Here is an 8,905-nt window from a genome sequence, read left to right as displayed (position 1 = left end):
TTCCAAACATTTCCATCCCCCCATTAAAACACCCTGGACCCATTTAAGAAGTCATTCCTCAGTCACTCCTACCCGAATCCCCTGGTAACCTCTAATCTGCTTTCTGTCTCTGGATTTGCCTATTCTGGATATACCATATAAAAGGAATCATATGTGACCTTTTGTGTTTGGCTTCTTTCACTTAGTGCAATGTTTTCAAGGTTCATCCATGTGGTAGCATGTATCAGCACTTCTTTCTTGTTTATGGCTGAATAGTATTCCACTGTGTGGATATACCACAATTTGTTTATCCACTCATCTGTTGGTGGACATCTGGGTTGTTTCACCTTTTGATTATTATGAATAATGCTGCTATGAACATTCTCGTACAGATTTCTGTGTTGATCCCAGATGGTTTTGATATGCCTCTTCACTCCTTCAGCTCACGAAGAACATTTGATTAGAACAACTTCCAAGAAACCCTCGGTAAGAAGGAATAAGATAGCCTTAAGAAGAAAGGGATGTTCTTTTTTGTCATTTTGTTTTTAGTTTGCTACATGATTTTATTGAAAACGTTTAGCATGGTACTGGAGAAACATTGTATTCCATACAGACACCACAGTGTCACTATTCCTGGATATTGCCATCACATAATATGATCTAATATGAATTTCTATAAATTTTTGATATAATTTGAGTTTGGGGTTCGATGACTTTTGCATGTTTATATTTCCCTGACTCCCTTATTTGACTAGATGGAGGCTGAGCCTCTCCTGATTCAAGAGTTAGACATGAGCAGAAAATGGGGCTGGTCTTCTGGACCAGTGAGGAGCAAGAGTTGGGGAAGTCCTGGGATCAGCTGCTTAAAGATCAGATAAAGATAAAGATCAGAGGATCTTTATCAACCTGGTTGGATTGCAATCCCCAAATCTTAAAATTTGGCCTGATAATTCACAAATGTATATAAAATACTTTAGAATACAAAAGTAATGTTAAGTAACGGTAGAACAACAAATTCTCAAACCAGGGAAAGACAATGCAGATTTTTAAGTTAGGTTTTCTGTCTGAGAATCACTATTGTAAAACTAGTTCAGTATATTCTTAGACTCCAAATATCACAAAGCCAAATGTTTATCTCCAAATCAACTAGTATTAGCCATGTCAACATGTCTGTATTTCATGTCACGATGTCTTCATAAACAGGTCAAAAACTGCATTTCCATTTCTCCAAGGAAAGATATTCAAATGCAGAATTCATATATTTCTCAAAAATAATAGATACTACACAGCTTCAAACCATGGTCCTTTCATCATGCTAAACGAATTCTTTCCAGGTATGCACTGTTATACCATGCCTGTCAGATTTAAATGAAGTTCTCTGCACCGTAGAAACTCTGTACACCATAGAAACACCGTAGAAAGGTCTACACCGGTTCTTCAATAACTAAACACTACTTGCTAGCTTTAATTTTGACTTCTTACTCTGTCAGAGATTAAAACTGTAAGTGTTATTCAAATTTGTTCGATAAATAGCTTTGATTCTCAATTCAGAATTTACATCAGAGGTTATATTCTTTCCCTTTATTAAAATACAGCAGAATGGAGGTTCCCAGGTTCTGTCTAGCCAGGCAAATCCCTACACCTTTGTTTTTGATCTGAATTATTCAGGTTGGATATTCCAGCCAATATTTATCTAAAGTTCAACTCTTCTCTTCAGCTGTCTAGGTGGCAGGGCATCTCACTTAGGGAACTGCTGTAAATTATCAGCCTGTGGGTAACAATCCTCAGTGAGGTTTTCCCCACCATCACTTTGACAATTTTTTAACATTATCCTAATGAAACAATTAAGGTTTACTTATTAATACTTTTTTCTTAACATTCTCTTATCTATATTTTTCAGATAAAATCTGCAGTTAAAATAATCATTTGCCTGGGGCGCCTGGGTGGCTCAGTCATTGGGTGTCTGCCTTCGGCTCAGATCATGGTCCCAGGGTCCTGGGATCGAGGCCTGCGTCGGGCTCCCTGTCCAGCGGGAAGCCTGCTTCTCCTTCTCCCACTCCCCCTGCTTGTGTTCCCTCTCTCACTGTGTCTCTCTCTGTCAAATAAATAAGTAAAAAAAAAAACTTAAAAAAAAAAATCATTCGCCTGACAGACTTGCTGGTTCAGAATACAAAAAGCAAAAGTGTATTTAATACGAATGAAATAAATACAGAAAGGGGATAGTGTTTAAATATGCAGTCAGAGGCACTCATAGCAGATTTATCTATTTCTTCTATCAAAAAGCAAAAAAGAAGATCAGACTGAGTAAGTGCTAATGGATTTAAGTTAGTCTTTATTTTGAGGGAAATCCACAACATAAGATTATTGAGGGGAAAATGAAGGATAGAGGAGACAAATACAATGCAAAAAAAACAAAAACAAAACAGAGCGCACCTCAAAGAACTGGGAGTTCTGTACATCTTCCAACTTCAATTTGCAACCCACTAAGGCAGTCAGAAATTGCTCATCAATTTGATGATAAGTTTGAAGAGAATAGTTCTATTGCTGGACTTGACTTTGGAATTTTAAGACTTAGAAGTTCAAGTAAGTGTAGGCAGTTACCACATGTCTTAAGAAGTAGTAGTTTAAAAGTTGTGGAGATAGTCCCAGCTGCATTAGAGGCAATTCATAAAACTGCTTTTAGTTATGATTACATTGCCTCTGATTTGTCTATCAGAAAATAAATGATTCATTGGCATTTTTAGCTAAATAAAATTCAGTTTAAATTAACGAAAATAGCTAACTAGTTTATTTGAACCCTGAAAGTCAACATTCACGGTATTTCATGATTTTCTAATGCACACTCAAAAAGAAAGAGCTAATTTCAGTTTTACCCCAATGATATTATTATTACACATAAACTAATACACGAAGTGCTTTAATAGGAAGTTATCCTTGACAACCTTGGAAATACGTAAACTATGAATTTCCACAAGGGGATTATATTATATGAGAAAATTATACAATTATATGATTGTGGCTTCAGAGTATCCTAAGAACAAAGGTAAAAGTTCCCCTTCGCAACAAGGTAAAGTGACACCAAAACTTCTCATTCAAGACAAGTTCCATTAACAAGAAAACAAACATTCCTCTACCCCTAACCACTGTTTCCTAAAACCATAGAGATATGCTCCAAAGTTTAAAACAGAGATCTGATGCTTTAATATTCACCATTCTATATTTTACTGAATTCTAAAGTCAAAAAACTTTAATTCAGGGTATCATGTATGAAATCATAATATTCTGGAGATACGAAGGGCCATGGCTAAGACACATGTACTGTTGTCCACTCTTCGGATTGCCTCAGCCAAAATCATTGAAATACCCATAACTTGAATCTTAGAGCAGTGTTTCGTTTTATCCTCTTGCAGAATGGTGTTTGTGATGTTGACAGCTTCAGAGGCAGCATTACTAATTCTGGAACTAGCTGGCCCTGAGAAGATTCCATGAGTAAAAATGGCATAAACTTTAGTGGGTTTGGCATGGAGTAGCTTGATTGCAGTATAGCATTTTGTGCTGATCATGTCGACCACGAGGATGGCCACCTGATCTTTCATTAATCACCAACCAGAATCATCTTATTCATCTCCATGACTCTCCTTCTTTCTCTGTGTTACAAGGCAAATGCCACCTTCAGTCTGTCCATGGATGATAACCTCCTGCTTCGGGGATAATGATGACACGGTTCCTCTGGTCTGCAATATTCTCCGGGTTCTCTATGTGAGTCACTCACAGGGATAGCACAGAAGCCCTGGTTCTGAGCAGCATGTAGGCCCATGGTAATGATGTGATCTGCCCCAGCTACTAGAAGCACAGAATGATTTGCATACAAGTACTTTTGGAGGTCTTCCCAGGAAGTGAGTAGGGGAGCAGAGAAGTGTGTTACACGGTGTGACAGGATGTGTTAATGCTGTTATGACAACTGGGGCTCCATCCCATTGGGGACCCTCCAAGAGACTGCACAGAACACACCTGAGAATTGCCCCTATCTAGGAGCAAGAGAGCTCAGAGTTTTATCCATCAACTCCCATCCCCATTAGTTGAGAGCCACTCCTGGGGGCAGGAATTCCCCAGCACTTCCAGGCATAGCATGTGCATGAGGCCAGAGAAAACCTGCAAACAGAATCACGTGCTGGAGTAGGTCATTGGCGTTACATAGAAACTGTCCACCCAAGTTACAAGTGACCTCCATGGTAGGCCACGGGGCTATTGCAGGGGGCATTGACAGCATCCTCTACAGTTCCCAGAGCCCAATCGACAGGCAGATTCCTCAACTTCCACGCCTCAAACACAATCTCCTGTTTCAGATGTTCCTGCTGTCCATTTTAACTAGATTTTATCTGGATTCAAACAGTAACAGGATGGGGAACTGTTTCCCCACAGTGTGCATTGGGCCAGCCCCTAGCAGTAATTCAGGAAAGGACAAGACCTAACGGGTACTAAGCACCCACTACAGGCCAGGTTCTGTACATACATGGACTCACGGTAATGCTCAAAACAGCCCTATCACATACATAAGATCCTCCCAATTCTATATACGTATACATATACACATACATATGAAAACTGAGATCTAGAGAGAGAAGTAACTTACTCCATCTCAAACGGCTAGGAAGTGACACAGTCAAACCAACTGTGGTAAACTCTAAAACCTCCTAGAGAAACCAGAGCCTCTTCACCTCTCAGGAAAAACATTTCCCTTAGATCAAGGGACCCAAGTTTAAAGAATTCCTGGAAACTTCAGAAAGCTCCAGTCCTCCTAGAGCTTAGGATGAAATAAATCTGACTCTCCAGCAAGACATCTTTTCCTAATACTGAAATCATACCTGAACCCTGAACCACATAAACCACTCCTTAATACACATCCACTCAACACAAAGCCTTTTACATATCCAGCTATTTTCGCTGCTTTGAGTTTATATGAAGAGGGACTGATGTGGAACAAGCCACAGAGCAGAAATCTATACCTACACATGTTACCTCCCTCTAGGGGGACACTTTCCAGAAATAGGGATTACAGAAATTCAGCACCTATTAAGTGGAGAGATTCTGCCCACAAGTGGAATAAGTTTTAAAGAGTCTGAGTGACGTACATGGCTGTCCATCATATGAGTTTTAAAACACTGATGCTCAAGATCTTTGTGGCATTTTAGAAAGCTTCAGTGCCTTGGCATAGCCTAGTCCCACTACCTGGAATGTTTTTCCCCTTTAGTAGGCAACAACCACTGAAACTCAGCTCAATGATTATCTTTTCTAGAGAGCCTTTCCTGACTACTCGTTGTGGAGGTGATCTCTCTCCCCTTCCTTTTATGCACCCACAGCCCCCTCTTCCTGCTCCATTTCTAGGTGTCCCTGGCAGCTCATCTGTGGTTCCCATCACTATGGAAAACTCCTTAAGCTTCTGCAATCTCCACCTGTGGCAAAATGAACACCCAATCTGGACCTAGGAGAAAACCTGGGCCAAACTGTCCCACTGAGCATATCGCTTCTTCCCCATCTTTTCCTCACCCCCTTGCTGGCACAGGCTGCCTCTTGCCTGACTCAGTTTTCTCCACTAATTAAATGTCACACTTCCAGCTGCAATCACCAAGAGATGCTCTCCAGGCAATTCAGTAAAGGGAAAAATAAGGTCCTTCCCATTTCGTACTACCCTCATGAGATGTTGACCCGTGAAGCTGCCTGAAACTAATGACAAATAACAGGGTTACTGTGAGGATGTGTTAATGTGGCCCATGTCTCAAGGAGCAGCAATTATGAGACAAAATGCCTTCCTTGCAGAATCCACCCCTCCCCTCTCCACATGCTCCAAAAGCCAATGTATTCCTCACATGGTACCACATTAGGGAGATCTCTTGTAGCTTTCTGGTCAAGATGTGAGCTTCTGAAAGGCAGGCACAAAGTAAGTGCTCGATAAATGATTGTTTTATTAATGAATTAATGATAACCATGAACAAAATTTGAAATCTCCCTGCCTCTTTTATTCTCTCTAAAACTTAAAACTAATTGCTTTGGAAGCTAGCCATTTTCTGATTAATACAGGCCACATTCTCAGTCTCGTTCTTAAAAAAAAAAAAAAAAGCTTCCTACTCTGTTGTCTCTTCTTAATTCAATAAGAAGCACTTGAGCCCCTTTGCCCAAGCCCTGTGCTTTGTGATAAAAGATTCAAGGATAACTAAAGGCTCAATTCTCAGAGGGAATGTTATGGACTAAGGGGCAGGTGGATTGAATTGTTGAAATGGAATTGCTGTGATGGAAAAATGATAAAACTAAGTTGACCCAGAGGCTCTTTAAATAGTAGTGATAACTACCGCCATTTATTGAGCACTTACTATATGGTTGAAACTATACTGGATACTTTACATACTTGGTTAATTTTTACAACTCTAAGAGGTGGTTATTTTTCCCAATTTACAAAAGAGGTAATTGAGGCCAGAGACATTAAGTAGCCACCTAAACTCACACAACTAATAAAAGATTGATTGGGATTAGGGTCCAGGTAAGTCTGATTCCGGAGCCCATGTTTTTATCCACAACATTATACTTAAACATAATTTTTTATAGGGGTGCCTGGGTGGTTCAGTTGGTTAAACATCCAACTCTTGATTTTGGCTCAGGTCATGATCTCAGGGTCATGAGATCGAGCTCCACATCAGGCTCCACGCTTAGTGGAGGCTGCTTGTCCCTCTCTTCCTCCACCCCTTGCTTGTGCACACACTCTTTCAAATATTTTTTTAAAAGATAATTTTTACAGTAAAAATGGCACCTCATACAGAAAATATGAATGAAAAGATTCCTCTTTGTAAAAAATAAGTGTAAAATAGTAAGGATTCAACCCTTTACCTGCCCTTGTGGTGCGATCCAATAGTAAGTACAACAGAGTGGAAGACCAGAAACCTCTGGGGAGAGCGCCAAAGCATGGACTTCAGCAACTAGCTGCCTGTTCCACAGTGCCCTCTAGTGGTCAGTTTATGTCATTCATGATTATTCTTAAATTTAAGAATGAAATGGGCAACAACCAAAGATTCAGTCACGGTCAACCTTGGATAAAGTTGATTAAGTCTGTCAAAATGTTTCAATATTTAGTCCTTATTCTCTTTGTGATACTTAGAAACATCCACCTTCAAGTAGTTTCCTCTGTCTCATCCCTGTTAGTCTGACTGCTACCTTGCTTTCTAATACACGACTTAATAATTATTAAGTCATAATTAATTACTAACTAATGTCAGTAAGAAACATTGATGAATACAAAAACTGGTGGGTTAAAGTGGGACGACGAACAGGATATTTGCAAGGTCTTGGAAAATCGCCCCACAAAATATTTAGTAAAAATGGAGGAAATTTTAACTTTACAATGGAGAAACCTGACAATCATCAAAACTCAAGGTTAACAACATCAGAGATGGAACTAGTCAACATTATGTGCAATGAGCTGCATTGGGAAGAACGGCACTAGTCCTGCGGTACACCGGCCAGAAATGCACTCTGAGCTTACTCATGGGGAGACAACAAATCCAATTTGAGGAATTTTTTACAATGGCTAGTTTCAGAAATACCAGAGTCATAAAGGTTAAGGGAAGACTGAAGAACAATTTCAAATTCAAGGAGACTGGAGAAACATGACCACTGAGTACAGCACAGGATCCAGGACTGGAACCCTGTGCTGTGGACATCTTTGGGGCAACTGATAAAACCTGAGTGGGGTCTGAGTTAGGGTATGTGGGAGCTCTTTCTGGATCTTGCAACTAAGTCTGAACTTGTTACAAAATACAATTTGAAAACTAAAAGGCCCATGCATAGGCATTCCTATTTTGGCTTACAACGAGTTCACTGAGATTTTTCTCACCTTCAATCCTAGAAGATGTCATATTCCCTTGACAATAAGGGCCCACATTTTTTTCTTTACTGATAGAAATCTACCACACCTCTATGGGTGAAGCTGCAATTTTGGACCCTGAAATCTAAGACATGATGAGAGCTTGTGTAATCAACAAATCAACCCTCAAGAATGAAATTGAAACCACATGGGTGGGAAGTGACCCCCAAGCCTATGGACAAATTCCTCCTTGGTCCAGACCAAAGTCTGGCATTCAAGGCTGCAGATGAATCATTGCCTACCAAGACTTGGCACTGACAATGTAAACTAGAACTCCACTAGTACTCCATAATACACATGGAACTTAGCTGCCTTGCGGTTCAAATGCAGCAAAAACTGTTCTGTCCACTAATACATCCACTAACATATACAGATTTTCATCTCTATCATCAAACCTTGCTTCAGTCACACCTACTTTAAAAACTAGCCCTGCAGCAGCCTACACTCTAAGGCAGTGGGGCTCAAGCTTCGGTGAGGATTAGAATTACCTGGGGAACTTGGGAACACTATAAAAATACAAAGGCCCAAGGCCCTACCTCACTTCAACAAGCCTGGGCCTTTGTGTTCCTTACTAGTCTCCGAGTGATTCTGATAGCAGTTTTCAAAGCAAAATTTGAGAAAAACTTACACAAGTCACCAATGCCAGCATACCTTCTGCCTTTGCTGCTCTCATATTTGCTGTGGCCTCACCATCCCTCTAGGGCCCAGCACATGCAGCCCTGCCTCGAGAGAGGAAACAACCCCTGGTGGAAAAACAGCCACTCACCAGCAACCCGCCAAAGTGAAAATCCTATATGGTCAGCACCTAATACAAGATCGTTTCAGCTTCAAACCACCCATTTTACCCCACTGGAGTATTCACTCACAGCATTTTCTTCCCAATTTTTATTCATTGTCCAGATACAGTGCTCCTCACCCATGCACTAAACATTTGGGAATTTTGAAGAGTCCAATAAATAGCATCCCTGCCGTTTACAACAGCGATTCTCAACCATGGGTGATTATTTTGCCCTC

General features: G+C 40.3%; 1 pseudogene; it reads right to left on the bottom strand.

The window, feature by feature from the left end:
* Nucleotides 1-3,251: 3,251 nt before the first annotated feature.
* LOC116630634 lies at nucleotides 3,252-7,883 on the bottom strand (annotated as a pseudogene).
* Nucleotides 7,884-8,905: the final 1,022 nt, after the last annotated feature.

Source organism: Phoca vitulina, unplaced genomic scaffold (genome assembly GCF_004348235.1).
Source record: "Phoca vitulina isolate PV1807 unplaced genomic scaffold, GSC_HSeal_1.0 scaffold4, whole genome shotgun sequence".
Taxonomy (NCBI): Eukaryota; Metazoa; Chordata; class Mammalia; order Carnivora; family Phocidae; genus Phoca; species Phoca vitulina.
This window is presented reverse-complemented; position numbering and strand designations above follow the sequence as displayed.